Source organism: Rhinopithecus bieti, unplaced genomic scaffold (genome assembly GCF_001698545.2).
Source record: "Rhinopithecus bieti isolate Rb0 unplaced genomic scaffold, ASM169854v2 scaffold_17984, whole genome shotgun sequence".
Classification (NCBI taxonomy): domain Eukaryota; kingdom Metazoa; phylum Chordata; class Mammalia; order Primates; family Cercopithecidae; genus Rhinopithecus; species Rhinopithecus bieti.
In genome coordinates this window covers 360,846-383,319 of record NW_016809038.1, presented here as the reverse complement: position 1 = coordinate 383,319, position 22,474 = coordinate 360,846, and the positions used below count along the sequence as shown (strand labels likewise).

The following is a 22,474-nucleotide window of genomic DNA, read 5'->3' as shown; positions in this document are numbered from 1 at the left end:
TACTTCAATTCTTCTCAATATGGGATATTGATGCACTGGGTCTCTGCATATTTTGTGAGATCTCAGACTCTACCAAGGTGTTTTCAAACCTGATAATTACCTTCATATATCTTAATATTCCCCTAGACATAAACACTGTAACAGCTGCAATGTCCTCTAAGAAGAAGCATGATACATCCTTGGGGTGAGAAGTCTAATGAAATATTCAAGTCTTTTTATAGCAAAGATAGGAAACTAACAAAACACAAAAGTCGTATTTTTCATTTTCAATTACATTTTCCTTAAGATAGCAGAAGTTTCCCTAGGGATGGACGTTTAATTTTAAGCTGACACTCTTTGGCCAGTAACATGGGGTTTGAAAGAAGGACAGAAATAAATATCAAAATTATCTCATCTCTCTAGCATTATACTTCATTTTTTCCCTTCCGGACTGGTGTTACATAATAAAATATAGATTTGGTCTCTGCTGTCACCTTCTTTTGTCCCATAGCAAAGACTAGTTGCCAGGGGACCCAAGCAAATGATTAAATGATTAGAACTTTCCCTCTCCCCACATCTCTTCTCCCTGACCTCCAGAAAGGGGTGAGGGACTAGAGGTTGAGTTAATTATTAATGGCCAGTGACTTAATCAACCACAGCTAGTAATGAGCCCTCCATGAAAATCCTAACCAAAAGTGTTTGGTGAGCTTCCGGTTGCTGAACACAGGAGATACTGGGAAGGTGGCCATCTGGAAGGGGCATGGAAGCTCCACACTTTGCCCTCTGCTTCTGTTCCATCTGGCTGTTTTTGAGTTGTATTCTTTAATAATCAACTGATAGTCTGGTAAGTAAATTGTTTTCCTGAGTTCTGTGAGCCATTCTGACAAATTATTTTACATGAGAGGGAGATGAGAACCTTCCATTTCTAGCCAGAATCACAGGTAAGAACCTGGACTTGCAGTTGGTATCTGAAATGGAGAAAGTCTTGCAGGGCTGAATCTTTAGCCTGAAGGATCTGGCACTAACTCCAGGTGCACAGTGTCAGAACTGAGTCATATTCTATTAGGACACCTAGTCAGTGTTAGAGGAGAAGTGGAGAATTGCTTGGTATGGAGGAAAAAAACCCCACAAATTTACTATCAGAAGTGAAGTGATGAGAGTAGTAATAAAGTAGAAAAAAACCATAAATTTTCTTTCAACCGGAATGTTTTAATTTTGTGATAATCTTGTAAATATCCTATTCCACAATTTTGTATGATTCCAGAAATTTCAGATTAAGTAAATTTACAATCTTTAAAAAACTCTTTCAAAGTAAGTATATCCTTTTCCAGTTCAAGTATTTACTTAACATAATTCATCTTATTTTATTTATAAGTATGAAGCACAAATGAGACCACAGTCCAATACAGAGATGCCATAAATAAGTTGTGTAAAAATTGCCTCTCTTATTCTTTAAGAGAAGAAGTGATGTTCCTGAAAAGAGTGCCTTAATCTGGTAGTCTTAGTCTAGTAGTCTGCTCTAACTACAACTGATTGGTAGGATCAGTCTTTCTGCCTCCTCACGAGGCCACAGACATTATTTTTTATACTATATGACACTTGCTTCTATTTAATTCAGGATTTTCTCCTTTATATATGGCTCTTTGTGATATGGGCATAAATCTTGACTCTTCCCAAATATTATAGAGGGACCACACCACATATTGCTTTTGCTTCCGTATTAAGGGAATATTAGGGACATTGAGAATAAATTATGGTTAAGTCCAATTTTCCCTTAGTGCTCTTAAGTTCCTTTGTGTACAGAGCAGTTTTCCTTTCTTCAAGGAAGGCAGGCAAGAGGAAAAAAAGAATGAGAGAAAAGAGAAGAAAGTGATTAGGAGGGAAATAGGAAGGAAGGAGGGAAAGGGAAGATCACATGCCAAGCCACTAGGCTGCGTACTTAGGTATCCAATCATCTCAGTAAACCTCATGATTATATCTGTGCTTTGAAGAGGAGGCAGCTGGGTTTCCAAGAGGTTAAATAACCAACTGGGCCAGAATTTTATTTCAAATGCCATACTCTTTATCCAGTGGGGCCTCGGCTTTTATTGAAAGGCATAAAACCAAGAAAGTAACTTAATACTGCTTTGCATTTCATATGGCAGACACGTTCATGTAGAAAACACAACAATTTTCATATATTAAAAGAAAAAACTTTGAGAAATTCTTCTTTTTAGAACTCTAAATGTGTTTCTTTCTATATCTTCAGTTTTCAGTACTTTTCATTGTTTATTTGCAAATACCTTGTTTCAGAAATCTCCTATAATTCTTCTATTGCTAACATTAGTTTTTCCTGTCCACATATGTTCTATCTCCTTCAGAAATTCCTTGCTATCTGTGGCCTACAGAGTAAATTTTTGCTCTTTTTCATTATAAAATTTGAATTTTCATATTTCTTCCTCACATGCCTCTTCCCACTCCATCTTCCACTTCTCTAGACATCAACAAAGAAAATCTCATGAAAGAACTGTTTTCTATGCATCCCCAATATCATTTATGAAATTGTCGATCCACAACATATTTGAGTTTATCAACCGTATTTTTTCTTTAGTACACAGAAGAGACTTTTAGTAACAATAACTTGTTTCAATTAACATCATAAAAACCAGACTTTATTTATTTAACAAGTATTCATTAAATCTTATTATCTGCTACATAATGGTCTAAGCTCTGCAGAATTCATGGCAAAGAAAGTTGAGAGACTGTTTTCTAGTTAAACAAAATAAACAAAAAAAACTTTTTGAAGATTGCACAAAATCATAGCAAAAGCATTTGCCATATTTTATCCAGACCTGACATCACTTTGCTATATTCAGGGAGTCTGGGGAATTAGTGTTTATGCCTGCAACTAAAAATTGCCCATGTTCCTTAAAATTCATTCCTCTAGTAGCCACAAGTGGACAATTGGCAGTAATCATGGTATGAAAGACATATTTAATCACTGAAAAATGATAGATTTTTAACTTACTTTATACATAAACAGTGGAGATTGATGTAGGGGCAAGAATAAAATATAGGGTAAAGAATATTCAAAAGACTTATGAAATATTATTCTAAAATTTTCCATTTCCAAGAGTTGGTTTGGGTGGGAACAGGTGGCGTTTGGTCACATGAATAAGTTCTTTAGTGGTGATTTTCAAGATTTTAGTGCATCCATCATCTGAGCAGTGTACACTGTACCCAGTGTATATTCTCTTATCCTTGAGTCCCAAAAGTCCATTGTATCATTTTTATGCCTTCACATCCTCAGAGCTTAGCTCCCACTTAATGAGGGAAAACATACAACGTCTGGTTTTCCATTCCTGAGTTACTTCACTTAAAATAATGGTCTCCAAATTCCATCCAGGTTGCTGCAAATGCCATTCTTTCATTCCTTTTTATGGCTGAGTAGTATTTCATGGTATATACACACTGCATTTTCTTCATTCACTTGTTGATGAATGGGCATTTGGTTCCATATTTTTGCAATTGTACTTGTACTGCTATAAACATTGTACAAATTGTACTGCTTTGTACTTGTACTGCTATAAGCATGCATGTGCAAGTATCTTTTTCGTATAATGACTTCTTTTTCTCTGGGTAGATAGCCAGAAGTGGGATTGCTAGATCAAAATGTAGATCTACTTTTAGTTCTTTAAGGAATCTCCACAGTTTTCCATAGTGGTTGTATGAGTTTACATTTCCACTAATGGTTCCTTTGAATTAATACCCAGAAGTGGGGTTCCTGGATCATATGGTAGTTCTTTTTTTAATTTTTTGAAGAATGTCCATACAGATTTCCATAATATCTGTAACATATTCCCACCAAAAGGTATAATGGTACTCTTTTCTCCACATTCTCACCAAAATTGTTACCTTGTTACTTTTGAAAATAGCCATTCTAACAAGTGTAACATAATATCTCATTGTGGTTTTAATATCCATTTCTTATATTAGTGATGTTGAGCACCTTTTTATATACCTGCTGGCATTTATATCTCTTCTTGGTAAAACTTTTTTTAGGTCCTTTGCTCACTTCTAATCAGATGGTTTGTCTTCTGCTATTGAGTTATATGAGCTCCTTCTATATTTTGGATATTAACCAGGTATAGGATAATATATTAAATCTTTATAGGTTTGCAAATATTTTCTCACATTCCATAGGTTCCCTTCTTATTTTGTTGATTGTTTCCTTTCCTGTGCAGAAACTTTTTACTTTTGATGACGTTTCCCTGGTTTATTTTTGATTTTGTTGCGTGTGCTTTTAGTGCCATATCTAAAAAATCATTGCCAAGTTCAATATCATGAACTTTTCCCACATATTTTCTTCTAGGAATATAGAGTCAGATATAATATTTTAATCTTTGATTCACAATGAGTTGATTTTCGGATGTCATATAAGACATGCATCCAATTTCATGATTTTTTTGCATATGAATATCTAATCTTGCCAACATCATTTGTTCAATGATAGTGTTCAACACACTATCATTTTCTGATTATGCATTCTTGGCAGCTTGTTGAAGATTCACGGACTGTATATATAAACTCATATATATATGAATTTATTTCTGGGCATTCGATTTTGTTCCATTTGCCTTTCTATTTGCTTTTAGCTCAGTATCACATGTTTTGATTATTGTAGCTTTGTAATGTAATTTTAAATCAGAAAGTTTGATACTTTCAGTTTTGTTCTTCTTATTCAAGATTGCTTTAGCTATTTGGGTTCTTCGCGGGTCCATATGAATTTCAGAAGTTTTTTCTATTTCTATAAGAAATGCCATTTGTATAGACATTTTGAAAATATTAATTTTTCCAAACCATGAACATGAGATATCTTTTCACTTATTTGCATTGTTTTCAATTTCATTCACCAATGTATTATAGTTTCAAGGGTAGACATCTTTTACCTCCTTGGTTAAATGCAATCCTGTGTGTTTTATTCCCATTGATGCTATTATAAACAAGATGATTTTCTTAATTTCTTTTTTGGATATTTTGTCATTTGTGTAGATAAATACAATTGGTTTTTTTTTTTTTTTTTTGTTTTTTTGTGTAGGCGGAGTCTCGCTCGTCACCGGACTGGAGTGCAGTGGGCCGGATCTCAGCTCACTTGCAAGCTCCGCCTCCCGGGGGTTTACGCGCATTCTCCTGCGCAGCCTCCCAAGTAAGCTGGGACTACAGGCGCCCGCCACCGGCCAGCTAGTTTTTTTTTTTTTTTTTTTTTTTTTTGTATTTTTCGAGTAGAGACGAGGTTTCACGGTTAGCCAGAGATGGTCTCCAATCTCCTGACCTCGTGATCCGCCCGTCTCGGCCTCCCAAAGTGCTGGGATTAACAGGACAATTGGTTTTTGTATGTTGATTTAGATCCTGAAACTTCACTCATTTTATTTATTAGTTCTACCAGGTTTTTCAGGACAGGGGAGAGGGAGTCTTTAGGCTTTCTATAGACAAGATTGTGTCATCTGCAAACAGATAATTTTACTTCTTTTCTTATAGCGATGCTTTTATTTTTAACTAATTGCTCTAAGGTTTCTAGTAGCATGTTGAATAGAAGTTGGTAAAGTGGGCATCCTTGTCTAGTTTCTGATATTAGAGGAAAATCTTTGCTTTCATTTGAGTATGATGTTAGCTATAGTCTTCCCATGTATAGCCTTTATTATAATGAGGTATATTCCCTGATACTTAATTTGTTGAAAATGAATTTTTATCATTAAAGGATGGTAAATTTTACAAAATGCCTTTTCTGTATCTATTGACAGGATCATATGATTTTGGTCCTTCATTCTGTTTATGCAAAGTATCATCTTTATTAATTTATGTATGTTGAACCATCCTTGTAACCCAGATATAAATCTTGCTGGATGGTGGAGAATGATCTTTTTAATTTGCTGTTAAATATGGCTTGTTAGTATTTGGTTGAGGATTTTTGCACCTATATGAATAACAGCTGTTGGCTGTAATATTTTTTCTTATAGTATTTTGTCTGGTTTTGTATAAGCATAGTGATGGCCTCATAAAATGAGTTTGGAAGTGTTCCCTCGTCTTTAATTTTTTGTGAGAATTTAAGAAGGATTGGTATTATTACTATTATTATTATTATTTTGAGATGGAGTCTGGTTCTGTCACCCAGGCTGGAGTGCTGTGGTATTATCTCAGCTCACTGCAAGCTCTGCCTGCTGGGTTCACGCCATTCTCCTGCCTCAGCCTCCAGAGTAGCTGGGACTACAGGTGCCTGCCACCACGCCCGGCTAATTTTTTGTATTTTTTAGTAGAGACGGGGTTTCACCGTGTTAGCCAGGATGATCTCGATCTCCTGACCTCGTGATCCACTCACCTCAGCCTCCCAAAGTGCTGGTATTACAGGCAACAATTGGTATTCTTATTTAAATGTTTAGTAGAATTCATCAGTGAAATCATCAGGTACTGTTTTTCTTTATTGAGAGCTTTGTATTTACTGATTACTTCCTTGCTTCTTATTAGTCTGCATATTTTCTGTTTCTTGATTCAATTTTGGTAGGTTGTATATTTTTAGGTATTTATTGCTTTTAGGTTATCCACTTTTTTGGTTTTTAATTATTCATAGTTTTATTATGAATACGGCCCTTTGAATTTGTGTGTTATTTGGGTTGTAATGTCTCCTCTTTCATTTTTAATTTTATTTGAGTCTTCTCTTTTTCTCTTAGTCTAGGTAAAGATTTTCAGTTTTGTTTGCCATCTCAAAATGCAAATTATTACTTTCATCGATCATTTTTATTGCTTTTCTAGTCTTTATTTCACTTATTTCTACGCTGATCTTTGCTGTTTCTTTCCTTTTGCTAACTTTGAGTTTAGTTTGTTCTTGTCTTTCCAGTTTATTGAAGTATAATGTTAGGTTGTTTGAAATCTTTGCTTTTTCTGTTTATGTAAAACATTATTATCAAAAAAGACTCTTTATAACTGCTTTTGCCATGTTTGACAAGTTTTGGTATACTATGTTCCTATTTAAATTTGTCTCAAGACATTTTTTATTTCCTTTATGCTTTTTTGACCCAATGGATATTCAGGAGTATATTTTTAAATTTCCACATATTTATACATTTTTCAAATTTCCTCCTGTTATTTCTTTCTAGTTCCATATTATTGTAGCCAGAAAAAAATACTTGACATAATTTCAGTCTTTAACTTGTAATGTGGCTTAACATATAATCTGTTCTAGAGAATGTTTTGTGTATGCTTGAGAAAAATATGCAACCACTTGCATAGAATGTTCTGTGCATGTTCATTAGTTCCATTTCGTCTAAAGTGTAATTTGTGTCCGGCTGGGAACAGTGGCTCACGCCTGTAAGCGCAGCACTTTTGGAGGTCGAGGCAGGCAGATCATCTGAGGTCAGGAGTTTGAGACCAACCTGGCCAACATGGTGAAACTTCACCTCTACTGAAAATACAAAATTAGCTGGGCGCACCTGTAATCCCAGCTAATTACAGGTGGGATTTCCTGCCTCAGGAGGATGAAGCAGGAAAATCACTTGAATCTGGAAGGTGGAGGCTGAAGTGAGCCGAGATCATGCCATTGCACTCCAGCCTGGGCAAAAAGAACAAAACTATGTTTCAAATAATAAATAAATCAATAAATGGGGAGTTTGTGGCCAATATTTCCTTACTGATTTTCAGTCAGGATGATATATCCGTTGTTGAAAGTGAGTTATTCAAGTCATATTATAATTGTATTGCTGTCGATTTCTTTCATTAGGTCATTTAATAATTGCTTTATATATTTAGATGCTACAGTGTTGGTACACATATACTTACAATTGTTATATTCCCTCCTTTATCACTATGCAATGACCTTCTTTATCTCTTATTACACCTTTTGCCTGAAAGTCTTTCTTTGATAAAAATACAACGACCTCTGCTCTCCTGCAGTTTTCATTTGTATAGAATATCTTTTTTCTTTTATTCTTCACTTCTGGTCTATGTGTGTTCTTAAAGCTGAAGTGAATCTCTTGTAGGCATCAGATACTTGGCACTTTTTTTTTTTTTTTTTTTTCTTTTGTGTGTTTCCTCATTCTGTGTCTTTGGTTGGAGAATGTAATTGATCTACATTTAAAGTAATTATTGATAGGTAGAGAATTAATATTGCCATTTTGTTATTTGTTGCTGGCCGTTTTGTAGATTCTTTGTTATTTTCTTCTTTTGTTGCTGACTTCCTTTGTTATTTGATGATTTTAGGTATTGGTATGCTTTGATTCCTTTCTCTTTATATTTTATATGTCTACTATAGGTTTTTGCTTCATGGTTACCATAGGGTCTGCATAAAACACCTTATAGCTATGATAGTCTATTTTAAGCTGGTAACAGCTTAATTTTCATCACCTACAAAAACTCTACACTTTTATCCTTCACTCACATTTTATGATTTCGAAGTCACAATTTGTACCTTTTTGTATTATGTATACACAACAAATTCTTAGAGCCATAGTTATTTTTAACACTTTGTCCTTTACCTCTATACTAGAATTATAAGTGACTTAAACACCACCATTATAGTAGGAATATTCTGAATTTGACTGTGTGCTTACCTTACCAGTGAGTTTTATGCTTTCATAAAATTTTATGTTAGTAATTAGTATCCTTTTAGGTCAGCTTGAAGAATTCCCTTTGGTATTTCTTGTAAGTTAGCTTCAGTGGTAATGAACTCTCTCAGCTTTTGTTTGTTTGGAAAAGTCTTTATTGTACCTTCATTTCTGAAGGATAGTTTTACTGGCTGAAGCATTCTTGGTTGACAGTTGTTATCTCTTTCAGCATTTTAATTTATATTATCCCACTCTCTTCTGGTCTACAAGGTCTCTGCTGAGAAATTACTGATATCCTTATGGGAGTTCACTTATATATGGTCACCCTCTTTAGTTTTGCTGTTTTCAAACTTCTTTCCCTTTGATGTTTAGCAGTTTGATTATAATGTGGCTCAGTGAAGTCTTTTTTGGGTTGAATCTATCTGAAAATGTTTAAGCTTTATGTATGTGAATGTCAATATAGTTCTCAAGATTTAGAAAGATTTCAGCTATTATTACTTTCAGTAAGCTTTCTGGACCTCTCTATCTCCTCCTTGGTAAAATTCCATAATTCAAAAGTTACCTCTCTTATTGCTGTTCCACACATTCCGTAGGCTTTCTTCATTACTTTTTGGGTTTTCTGTTCCATTTTATTCTCTGACTAGATATTTTCAAATTACCCATTTTTGAGTTCACAGATTTTTTCTGCTGTTGATAATTGTGCTATTGATACTCTCTAATACATTTTTGTTTAATTTCATTGTTTTCTTCAGCTCCCGAATTTCCATTTGGTTCTTTTTTGATTATTTCTATCCCTTTGTTGAAATTCTCTTATTGATCATGTTGTGTTGTCTAATATTTTTGAATTGTCTATTTGTTCCCTTATAGATTGTTGAGCTTCCTTAATGACATTATTTTGAATCCCTTGCCAGGCAATTTGTAGATCTCCTTTTCTCTGGGGTTGGTACTGTAACATTGCTGTGTTCCTTTGGTGGTATCATGGTTCTTTGTTTTTTGTTTTATCATGTTTTGTATCTTTGTGTAGGTGTTTGAATATTTGAAGATGCAGTCACCTTTTCCAGTGTTTGTTAAGTGCTTTGGAAGCAAAATTCCTTCATTAGTTTTCCTAGCTAGGGATTGTGAGACTCTTTCAGACCTTTTCTATATATGTGCTCATTCCACACCTTTTGTTTTCTCCTGGAGGGAATTCTAAAAATTGTATGCCTTTTCTCAATTATTTGAAGCAAAGCTGTGTTGCAATAGCCTTAACCAGTTTTTCTCTTTAGAGATGTTCTCAGAAATGCTCAAGTTTGTGTGCCTTCTCCCAATCCCTCATAGTTGAGTTGTCTGCTTGTGTGAGATACTTGTATTTGTTGTCTACAGCAGTACACTCAGGGAGCTAGCGTGGGGAGAAAGGCTGAGGTACATAGGGCACTTGAAATGCTCGTGGTCCAGTTTTTGGGAATCCATAGATGAGACATCTCAAGCAGCTTATGAGTGAGCTTTCTAATGGATTCCATAGACAGTTAGGGGGGTCTGTGACCCATCATCCCTGCTTTCAGCCTCTTCCAACCACATAGCTGTGCCAATCACCCAAGTATTCTGGGTGACATGCAAAAAAAGTGGGCCTCTTGGGCAATGTTCCACATGGCTAGTGGGAGCTGAACAGGCTGCTCTTAGCACAGAGTTGTGCCATCTTGGAAGAATGGTCATGTGAGTAAAGTAAAACTGTTGTTACTCTCTTATTGTGTCTATTGTTAAATTTTTGCTGCAACACTGTGCTGGAAAATTTCTGCTAAAACCCCAAACTCCCACAATGGTACTTTTATCCATGAGTAGTTGTCAAAATTGATGATTCTCGTTGAGGATGATAGTAGAAATGTTCTATTCTGCCATATTTTCTCACTTTTTTTTTCCTTGGATGACTAAGAAATAAAAGCTTTTGTTTCCTCATCCATAAAGAGAAAATTTGGAATAGATAATAACAACCCAAATCTATAGAATACTTCACTAATTACAGAATATTTTTATACCCATTATCTTCTTTGATTCTCACAATAACTGCTGAGTTTAGTAAGACAGTTATTGAATTTTCATTGAATAGATGCAGAAAATGAAGCTTAAAGAAATTATACTTAAGATCATATTGATTGGGAATTGGTGAAACCCCAGGACATGGATCTAAGTCTTCAGACTCTTTATTCAGTGTTTATTTCACTACTACAATGAGCTCCACCTTTGAGATATAAAACATTAATATTTGCAAGTTTCATGCATTTATAGTTTTTAGAAATATGCCATTTTAACATAAAAGTTGATGAGTGAAATATCAAATATAAAACTCCCAGGTAATCCTCTTGTCACATTTTATTCACACTTGTAAGAATTACAGTTTGATGCACCTCAATGTAGAAAGGCTTTAGGGAGTCTAAAAACATATTACTTTGCATGAGGGGGTGAAGGAATGGGAAATGATAGAAAGTACTATTTTTATTACAGACATTGCAAATGATACAGTAAAAAATGGAATTGATTAAATGGACATTAATATTTTGAACTCATTATGTGATACATTTCATAATGACACTGAAACCTAAAATATCAATGCATTGGTATTTTATTGATATCTATTGTATCAATACCTTTTTATAATGGAGAAGTTAATTGCTCAGTTGCAATTCCTAATTTTCACTCAGATGTGAAAAGATTGCCACAGGAGAAAAAATTGGTAATTGGTTGCTTGTTCATTGGCCAGTTCAAGCACATGAATTAATGTCTGCAATTGTGGAAGTTGTAAACCATAAATTCGTATATTAATGAAATTCCCATTTCTTTACCTAAATCACTTTAAATCTGACACATAGTTCTCATTACAGTAGGCCAATAAAGGTTTTAATTATGTAAGAGGACTATTTGTTCTCCCCTTCATACCTATCCAAGACCTCATAGTCCACATAAACCGATGACTACTGCTTCCGTATCACAGTAACAGGACTTGACATGAAATATATTTCACAAATATTTTCAAATATTTTGGAATATTTGACAATCAGACAAGTTTCGGAGTTCCTAAGTGAACTTCAAAGCCATAGGCTCTGAAGAAAATACCTCTTTTTTAATCCCTGCTGCGTCAAATAATTCCATCCTCCTTTATTCTAGCTCATTCTCTTCAACTGTATAGCTCAGGCTTTCACAAAACTTTGGGAAGTAGTTTTACTTCCAACAATTTCTATTTTCTTCCCTAAGGAATTTCTGAGGCCAAAAAATATAAAAGTACAAAAAGAGAGGGAGATAGGATGGAAACAGGATAAATACAAATGTGTTTTTCCATCACACGAGCAAAGAGAAGACAATTTTAAAAATTGATCTTTTCCTTTTGATCACTTCCTCTTCACTCCATTGATAAGAAAGAGATTTCTACCCTAGGGTTATAAACACACAACATCTAACATTGAACAGATGAGCCAAACTGCAGTTTATTAGTCACATATGCTGACAGCCTAGGGAAAGAGAATATAGCATGTGAGGTAGAACCACCATGGACATTTCACTTGGGAACAGGGTGAACAAACAAGGTCTATGGAAGGCAAACTTTGCAGCAACTAGATGGTGAGGTTGGTGAGGTAAGCGCTCATTCTCGTGGGAGGGTATTATTGGTTTGTTTGAATAATTAAAGGGGCAGGCAGAAAGCTGAAGCCTACTACTGAGGGATAAGCAGGCACTTTGCCTAGTCCCTTTGATAAAGAGTGTATTTTGACCAAAAGACCTCATCTGTGGGAGCATAAAGAGTGGAACTTGAGACCATTAGATCATCACAGTTTTTCCCAGACGTCAAGGAACACATAATATTGAACCTTAATTTAAAACCATATATTTCTGTCAACAGAGAAAATCTGAGATTCTCTGCTATAATTTGCAACATTGTTTTGCTACCTAAATGAACACAGCACATAGGTAACTAAATTTCTAAAGGCCTAAAAAAATAATAATTTTATTTTATAATTTTTTTGAAGAAGCGTTTTATAAAAATCTCTTTGGGCTGAGATCCCGAGCCATTTCCCAGGCAAAAGTCTTATTGTTAAAATAGTGTCCCATTCTAAAAGATGGAGTACCAACTTGAGATCTTCCCAGGAACTCAAAATAGTAAACATGAATCACTTTTTCTGACTGTGAATGTGTAAATTAAGCATATGAAAGACCTTACAGTAATTGATATAAATCAATATTTATTATTTCATTCAAATTATCTTTGCCTATAAAAGATATCAAACAATTACTGTATATTGATCAGGTGAAGGTGACTTTATCCTTGAGCATGGAATTAATGATTGTATAATTTGCAAGGAGTAGGATTATTAAGATTATAACTAACAAATTTTATAAAAGATTGAAGGCCTTGAATAAAAGGTAAGATTAAAGTATGTCTTCTTTTTTGAAGAAATTAAACAGATAATTAAAATGTAAACACCAAGTTGTTTATATTATCAGAAAACTAAAATTGGGTTTGTGAAGAAAAACAATATAAAATGTATGATTTATCTGACAGTATAATTTTCGATATTTGCTAGAAAACTATTCTGAATTTCCTAGTTCGAGCTTGAGGTAGATAAAATTTAAATCAAATTGGCTCTGATCAATTACTTATTGAGATATTCCTGTGTCAGGATTAGCTTTAAGTTTAACTGTATATTTAAATTCAAATCTGTCATGGCACGCTTTCTCCTCATCTCTCACCTAATTATTAATTGTGTAGGTTGCCTTTACTCTTACCTTATGATTATATGTTTTCCAAATTTGATAAAAATTATGAACTCACTGATCAAAAACCGCTACAAACACCAAGCAGAAGACTTCACATGTGCGCATGCACACACACACACACACACACACACACACAGCATATGATAATCAAATTACTAAAAACCAAAAGTGATAAAGAGAATACCTTAAAATTACCAGAGGAAAAAAATGTCACATTACATAAAGAAGAACAAAAATAAGAATAGCAGCTGGCTTCTTGTGAAATTTTATGTAATACAGAAGAAGAGAATACCACCTTTAAAGTACTGAAAGTATTAAAAAAATCACCCTAAATTTCTATAAACAAAAAAATCATTTTCAAAATGGAAAAAAAAATGAAAACTTTTGAAAAGCTTATTTGTGGCCAGGAGAGCTGAATTACAAGAAATATCAAAGAGAATTCTTCAGGAAAAAGGAAAATGATAACAGATGTTGGATCAATAGAAAGGAATAAAAACATTCTTCACAATGGAACTGTATAAGAAAATACATTTTTTCTACTTATTCTCTTAAAAAAATAATAACAACGCACTGGGAAGTTTATGGCATCTACAGAAGTAAAATATATGACAATGATTTCCCAAAGGACAGGGAAACAAAGTCTATTTTTATAAGTTTCTTACACCTTAAATGAAACAGGAAACTGCCATGAGTTAAATATCAATATTGTAAAACCCAGACTCATCTCCAAAATAAAAAAAAAAAAAAAAACAAAGAATTATAGCTATAAGCCAATATTGGAAGTAAAATTGGATCATAAAAATATTCTATCTAAATGACGACAAGATGAGAGGGAAAAAAAGGAAAAGTTATGTCAAATACATAATGAAGAGCAATAGGGCAGATTTAAACCAAATGTACCAATAATTATGTTAAAAGTAAATAGTCAAATCAAATAGTTAAGTCAGCTGGGCATGGTGGCTCACGCCTGTAATCCCAGCACTTTGGGAGGCCAAGGCAGGTGGGTCACGAGGTCAAGAGATCGAGACCATCTGGCCAACATGGTGAAATCCCGTCTCTACTAAAAATACAAAAATTAGCTGTGTGTGGTGGCGCATGCCTGTAGTCCCAGTTACTTGGCAGGCTGAGGCAGGAGAATTGCTTGAACCGAGGAGGCAGAGGTTGTAGTGAGACAAGATTGTGCCACTGCACTCCAGTCTGGGGTACAAGAGCAAGAATCTGTCTCAAAAAAAAAAAAAAAAAAAAAGTTAAGTGAAATGATCCATTTTGTCAGAGGATTAAAAAACATAATAACACTAAACTCTAGGCTATCTACAAGAAACCTATTTCAAATATAGAGGATATAAAAGATATACCATGAAAACACTAATGAAATGAAAGAGTTGTTTCTTAGAATCAAACAAAATAGCCTTCAGAACAGGAAATGTTACTAGAGATGCAGAGTGGCGTTTCATAACTATAAAGAGGTCAATGAATTTTTAAAAACCTAAATGTATACGTACCCCAAAAACCAGAAGTCCAAAATACATGAAGCAAAACGTAATAGAAGTAAAACACATGGCGCACACACACACACACACACACACACACACAAGTACAGTTGGAGATGTCATCAGTTTCCTCAGTAATCGACAGAAGAAGTAGACATAGAATCAATAAGTATATAAAAGACATAAACAACAAACGCTATCAACTTACCAGGCTGAATTGATGTTTGTAGAATGCTCTAACTGAAAACAGCAAAATATACATCCTTTCCAACTAAACATGGAACATTTACCAAGAAAGACTATATTCTACATAATAAAAAAGAAGCTCAATAAATTTAAAAAGTTCAAATCATTTAAATATGCTCTATAGTAACAATGTAATTAACCAGAATTAAATGATTAAAGATACTGCAAATATTCTCACTATTTAAAATTAAGCAAACACAGTTTTAAATAACATACAAATTAAGAAAGTTCACTAGAAAACTAGAAATTACGTCAAACCAAATGAAAATAAAAACACACCAAAATATGTGAGGTACAGCTAAATCAATGTTTACAAGAAAATATATAGCATTAAATGCTTATTTAAGGAAAATAATTCAAATCAATGTCCCTAGTTTTGCATAAGAAAGAAATAAAACAATGAGTAAATCAAACCCAAAGTAAGTTGAAGAAAACAAAAAAATGATCAGAATAAAATCAGTGGGATAGAAAACATAAAATCAATAAAGAAAATCAATAAAATAAAATCTGTTAATTTAAAACAAAAGGTAGAAATGATACAAATTAATATCAAAAATGAAAGGCCATCACTAAGGATTCTACTAACATTAAAAGGCTAATAAGGAATATAATAAGGAACATTAGGAACAACTGTATTCCTTCAAAATTAAAATATATACAAAATCTGTGTACTGAAAACTTTAAATCACTGATGAAAGAAATTAATGAATATCCACCAACTAGAAATGTAAATCATTGTTATGGATTGAATTGCATTCCCCTAGGATTCGTATGTTTAAGTTCTAACCCCTAGCAAGACTGTATTTGAAGACAAGGACTTTAAGGTGGTAAATAAGGTTAAATTAGGTTATAAGGATGGAACTCTAATGCAATAGAACTGGTGCTGTCTAGGAAAAGAAAGAGACACCAGAGAGCTCCCTCATTTCCCATGCTTGCATGGAAAGGCCATGTGAGAACACAGCAAGAAGGTAATCATCTTCAAGCCAGGAAAATATTTCTCACCAGAAGCCCACTCCGATGGCACTGTGATCTTGGATATTGAGACTCCAGAACTAAGAGAAAATAAATTGTTTAAGCAACTTAGTCTTTGATATTGTGATGCCAGCCTGAGCTGACTAATACAGATTTTAGTACCAGGAGATAGAATGGTTTTGTAACAAATACCTACAAATGTGGAAGTGGCGTTGCAACTGAGTGATGAGTAGAGGCTGGAAGAATTTTGAGGTGCATGTTAGAGAAAGCTTAGATTGCCTTGAAGGGACTCTTCAAGAAATGTGATCGTAAAGGTGATTCTGGTGAGAACTCAGAAAGAAAATAGGACAGCTATAGAGAAAATGTATGTTATTTAGAGAATACATATATCAGCATGAACAGAATGGTGGTAGAAGTATGAACAATAAAGTAGATCTGGTGATGTCTCAGACAGAAATGAGGAAGATGTTATTGAAAATTGGAGGAAATGGTGGCAAAGACCTTGACTGAATGGTGTTCTAATATTTTGTGGAAGGTAGAATTTATTTGTGATGAACTTGGATATTTAGTTGAGGATATTTCTAGGCAAAGTGTTGGAGGAAAAGCCTGAGTTATCCTTACTGCTTATAGTAAAATTTGTGAGGATATGAATTAAAGAAGGAATTGTTACGTAAAAAGGAACCAGATTAGAAGATTTGGAAATTTTTCAGTATATCTATATTGAAAAAAAAAAAAAAAGAAGAAGAAGAAAGTGTGAAAGACCATCATGGGTTGTTCCTGGATAATTATTCCAAGAAGAAATTACCGTGTATTTAATTAGCTACCTCTGCAAAAGCCAGGACTGAACAGTAGTGTTACCTGGCTGTGAACATGCTTTATCCTTTAAAAAGTAAGAAAAGGTAACACTAAGGACAATTCAGACATTGATAGGGCTGCCACTGCCACAACAGGTTCATGACACACAGTCTCAGTGGTCAAGTCTGCCAACCCACCAGTTTCAGAAACCTGACCACCTCCTTGGTTTCAGAGGGTGTAGCGAATGCTTCAGTTAATCCAGTTGCACCAGCCCAGATCCTCAGGAGCAATGTTTCTGCCTGTGGTCAGGAAGGCAGGAGCACTGTGTAGTGACAAGAAGGTGCAATTACTGCTCCAGTGGGCCCAGAAGGTAGGACCATTGTCCCAACGGGACCAGATGGCAGAACAGCCTGCCAAAGAAAAATTTTCTCGAGCCTTAGATCCAGTAAAATTTGCCTTGCTAGGTTTTAGACTTATTTAAGACCTGCTGCCCATTCTTCTTTCCCACTCGTCCCTTTTGGAATGGGAATATCCATCCTATGCCAGCCCCACCATTATGTTTTGGAAGCACAAAATCTTGGTTTTACCAGCTCACAGCCGGAGAGGAATTTTGCCTCAGGATAAATTTATTTCAGGTTTCTCTATAACTAATTTACTAGTGGGGCTGTTGAGATGGGGTGAATGTATTCTGCATATGAGAAGGACATGATTTTGGGGGGGCCAGAAAGTGGAATGTTATGGACTGAATTGTGCCTCTTCTCAAGTCATATATTGAAGCCCTAACCCCCAATGTGTCTGTACTTTGAGATACAGCATTTAAGGAGGTAATTAGGTTAAATGAGGTCATAAGGGTGGGGGTTTAATTCAATAGGAAAGGTGTTTTTATAGAAAGAAGACAAGACACAAGAGAGTTCTTTCTCTTCCCACGTGCACACAGATAAAAAAGCCACGTAAGGACAAAGTGAGAAGCAGCTATCTGCAAGCTGTCTGCAAGTCAAGAGAAACCTTACCAAAATCCAATTCTACTAACGCCTTGTTCTTGGTGTTTCGCCTCCAAAAATGTGAGAAAATAAATCTCTGTTACTTAAACCACCTAGTCTGTTTCAGCAGCCCAGGATGACTAATACAATCGTATTTAAGAATAGAATGATTCAATTGTGTGAAGATGTCAATTTTCTCCAAACTGATCTAAAGATTCGACACTATCCCAATCAGCATCTCAATAGGACTTTTATGTTTTTAGAAACTGATAAGCTGATTCTAAACTTTGTATAAAATACAAAATATCAAGAAGTACCAAAATAATTTTGAAAAGGAAAACAAAGCTGGAACAATCATGGTAAATGATTATATGATTTCAAGACAGTCAAAATTGGTAAAGATCAAGACAACTGTAATATTGGAGTCATAATCCATTTGAGACGCCATAATAAAATACCTTATACTTGAGGTAATTTATAAACAACAGAAATCTATTGCTTACAGTTCTCAGGCCTGCAAAGTCCCAGATCAAGGTACCAATAGATTAGACGTCTGGTGAAGACTAAGTTGTCATAGACGGCACTTCCTAGGTGTGTCCTCAGCATAGTGGAAGGGGCAAATTGCTCACTCAAGACTCTTTTATAAGGGCATTAATACCATTTATGAGGGCTCTGTCTCATGACCTAATTACCTCCCAAAGTCCCAGCTCTTAATACCTTAACCTTTGGGGTTAAGATTTTAACATAAGAATTTTGAGGGAACATAAACAGGAGATACAAAATGGCATAGTGATAATCACATATAGATAAATAGATCAGGAAAGAGAGTCCACAACTAGATGAACACATATATGGTCAAATAATTTTCAACAAAATGTAGGTAATTTTGTGGAGAAAAGATAATCTTTTAAACAAATGATGTTGAGACATTTGGATATCCATGTACAAAAAAATTAAAACAACAACAACAACAACAAAAAAGCCAACAAGTCAAAAAAAAAAATACTCATACCTAACTTTACATATAGAAAGTGTGACTAAGAATTTGTTATAGACCTACTATATGAGCTGAACCTGTATAACATAGAGAAGAAAAGTTGAAGAATATCCTTGGCTTGGCAAAGATTTCTTAGGGTACACAAAAATCAACCATATAGTGAACAAATTGATAAATTAGGCTTTATCAAAGTGAAAAAAACTTTTGCTATTTGAAATACATACCAAGAAATGAAAAAGAAAGAGTGCTGAGAGAAGATATTTGAAAAACGTATATCTCGTAAGTACTTGCTTGTATCCAGAATTTGTGTGGAATACATACAAACCACTTCTAAGACAAACAGCTCAAAGATGAACAAAAGACTTGAACCAATATTTTACATAAAGATCCCAAATAACAAACAAGCACATGAAAATATAATGAACATTATTAATCATTGGTAGCAAGGAGATAACACTGCATACACACAAGAACATCTAACATTAAAATGAGTGACAATATGAAGTATTAGCTTTAATGTGGAGCAATTGGAGTGCTCACATATCACTTATGCAAATTCAAAATAAGAATTTGGAAAGCAGTTGGCAGGTTCTTAAAAAGTTAAACATCCAGTTCCCATAAAACCCATTAATTTAATTTCTAGCTTTTCACCCGAGAGAAATAAGAGCATCTCTACACACAAAGATTTGTACTTGTATATTCATAGTAGTTTTATTTATAATGGCCAAAGACTGGAAAAAAATATTCATCAAAGTGAAGGAATACTACTCAACATCAAAAAGAAAACATGTGGTAGTTGGTTTTCTGTTCCTTCATTAATTTGCTTATGATTATGGCTTCCAGCTGCATCCATGTTGCTGCAAATAACACAATTTTGTTCATTTTTACAGCCACGTAGTATTCCATGGTGTAAATGTACCATATATTATTAATGTAATCCACCACTGATGGGCACCTAGGTTGATTCCATGTGTTTGTTATTGTGAGTAACCCTGTGATTAACATATGCATGCATGTGTCTTTTTGGTAGAAGAATTTATTTTCTGTTGGGTATATACATAGTAATGGAATTACTAGGTCAAATGGTAGTTCTAAGTTCTTTGAGAAATCTCCAAACTGCTTTCCACAGTGGCTGGACTAATTTACATTCCCACCAACAGTGTGTAAGCATTTCCTTTGCTTTGTAGTCTCATCAACATCTATTATATTTGACTTTTCAGTTATAGCCATTCTGACCAGTGTGAGGCAGAATTTCACTATGGTTTTGATTTGCATTTCTCTGATAATTGGTGATGAACGTTTATTCATGTGTTTGTTGGCCACTTATATGTCTTCTTTTGTTAAGTATCTGTTCATGTCCTTTGCTCACTTTTTAATGGAGTCATTTGTTTTTTGGTTATTGATTTAAGCTTCTTAAAGATTCTGAATATTAGACCGCTGTCAGACATGTAGATTCAAAATACTTTCTCTCCCATTCTTTACGTCATCTTTTTACTCTGTTGACAGTTTCTTCTGCTGTGCAGAAGCTCTTTAGTTTAATTAGGCCCCATTTGTCAATTTCTGTTGTTGTCGAATTGCTTTTGGGGGCTTAGCCAAAAATTCTTTCCCAAAGCCAATGTCCAGAATGGTGTTTCCTAGGTTTTCTTCTAGGATTTCTATAGTTTGAGGTCTTACATTTAAGTCTTTAACTCATGTCGAGTTATTTTCTGTATATGGTAAAAGGAAGGGGTTCAGTTTCACTCTTTTACATAGGGATAGCTAACTATCCCAATATCATTTATTGAATAAGGAGTCCTTTCCCCATTGTTTGTTTTTGTTGGCTTTGTTGAAGATAAGATAGGTAGGTGTCTGGTTTTATTATGGGATTTTCTTTTCTATTCCATTGATTGATATATGTCTGTTTTTGCACCAGTACTGATGCAGCACAGGTGAACTTGAAAATTGAGGTTTAGCCCATGAGGGTTCTTGACTTCACCCAGGAAAGAATTCAAAGGTGAACTGGTGCTGTTAGACAGCAATCTTTTATTGAAAAGTGCTGTTCCTTGTGGAACAGGGCTAACACACAGGCTATGTGCCCAGAGTCAGCAACATATGGGCTCTTAGCAATTGTATTTATACTCAAGTAAACCCACTTTCAATTACATGCAAACTAAGAGGCATGTCAATGCAAATTTAGGGGTGGGTATTTATAGCTTTCTAAGAAACAGGCAGTAAATTCTGGGTTGTTGCCACATAAAGGGTTGGTGACTTCCAGGTCATTGCCATGGCATTTGTAAACTGTCATGGCACTAGTGGGTGTGTCCTATGCTAATGAGCAATGAGGCAGCTATGAATCGCCTTCATTGACATCTGCTTGTTTATGCTGGTTTCTTCACTTTATCCCGTCTGGATTATACCCTGTTTCACTCAGCAGCGTGGTGACCAGAAAACAAGTCCTGCCAGTCTCCTACCTCATATCATGCTGCTTTGGTTTCTGTAGCCTTATAGTATAGTTTGAAGTTGGTGTGTGATGCTTTTGGCTTTGTTCCTTTTGCTTAGGATTGTTTTGGCTATTCACTGTGTTTTTTTGGTATGATATAAATTTTAAAACAGTTTTTGTCTAATTCTGTGAAAAACTATGTTGGCAGTTTTATAGTAATTGTATCGAGCCTGTAAATTACTTTGGGCAGTATGGCCATTTAATGATATTGATTCTTGTAATCCATGAGCATTTAATGCTTTTCCATTTATTTGTGTTATCTCTTATTTATTTCAGTAGTGTTTTCTAGGTCTCCTTATAGATATCTTTCACCTCCTCAGTTAACTGTATTCCTAGGTATTTCAATTTTTTGGCTATTTTAAATAGGATTGTGTTATTTGACTCTCAGCTTGAATGTTACTTGTGTACAGAAATACTACTGACTTTTGCATGTTTATTTTGTACCCTAAAACTTCACTAAAGTTGTTTATTGGTTCTAGGAGCCTTTGGCTGTCTTTAGGGTTTTCTGGGTATAGAATCATATCATCAGTGAAAAGTGATAGCTTGACTTCTTCTTTTCCTATATCAATGCTTATTTCTTTTTCTTGCCTGATTGCTCTGGCTAGGACTTACAGTATGACACGGAATAAGAGCGGTGAGAGTAGGCACCTTCGTCTTCCAGTTCCAGTCTCTACCCTCAAGTGGAATGGTTCTAGCTTTTCCCCATACAATATGACAATGGCTTTGGGCTTCCACAGGGCCGGAGCCTCCTTGACGGGCACTGCCCCTGCTCCCTGGTGCCCAGTCCCATCGACCACCCAAGGGTTGAGGAGTGCAGGCACATGACACAGGACTGGCAGGCAGCTCTGCCCACAGCCCTGGCATGGGACACACTAGGTGAAGTCAGCTGGGTTCCTGACTCTAGTGGGAACTTGGTGAACCTTTATGTCTAGGTAAGGGATTGTAAATACACCAAACAGCACCCTGTGTCTAACTCAAGGTTTGTAAATGCACCAATCAGTGCTTTGTATCTAGCTAATCTAGTGAAGACTTGGAGAACTTTTCTGTCTAGCACTCTGTGTCTAGCTAACATATTGTAAATACACCAATTACCACTCTGTGTCTAGCCCAGGGATTGTAAATGCACCAATCAGCACCCTGTGTCTAGCTCAAGGTTTGTAAATACACCAATCAGTACTCTGTATCTAGCTAATCTATTGGGGGCTTGGAGAACTTTTCTGTCT

The 22,474-nt window shown here is 35.0% G+C and overlaps 1 long non-coding RNA gene across 2 annotated transcripts in view; it reads left to right on the top strand.

The window, feature by feature from the left end:
• The first annotated feature begins 719 nt into the window (after positions 1–719).
• The window catches only part of LOC108539518 (uncharacterized), a 73,972-nt gene continuing 52,217 nt past the window's right edge, over positions 720–22,474 (top strand). For both annotated transcript variants that reach the window (XR_001888402.1, XR_001888403.1), the window contains exon 1: positions 720–823. This is a non-coding gene — a long non-coding RNA (uncharacterized LOC108539518). The remainder of the gene's footprint in view (positions 824–22,474) is intronic.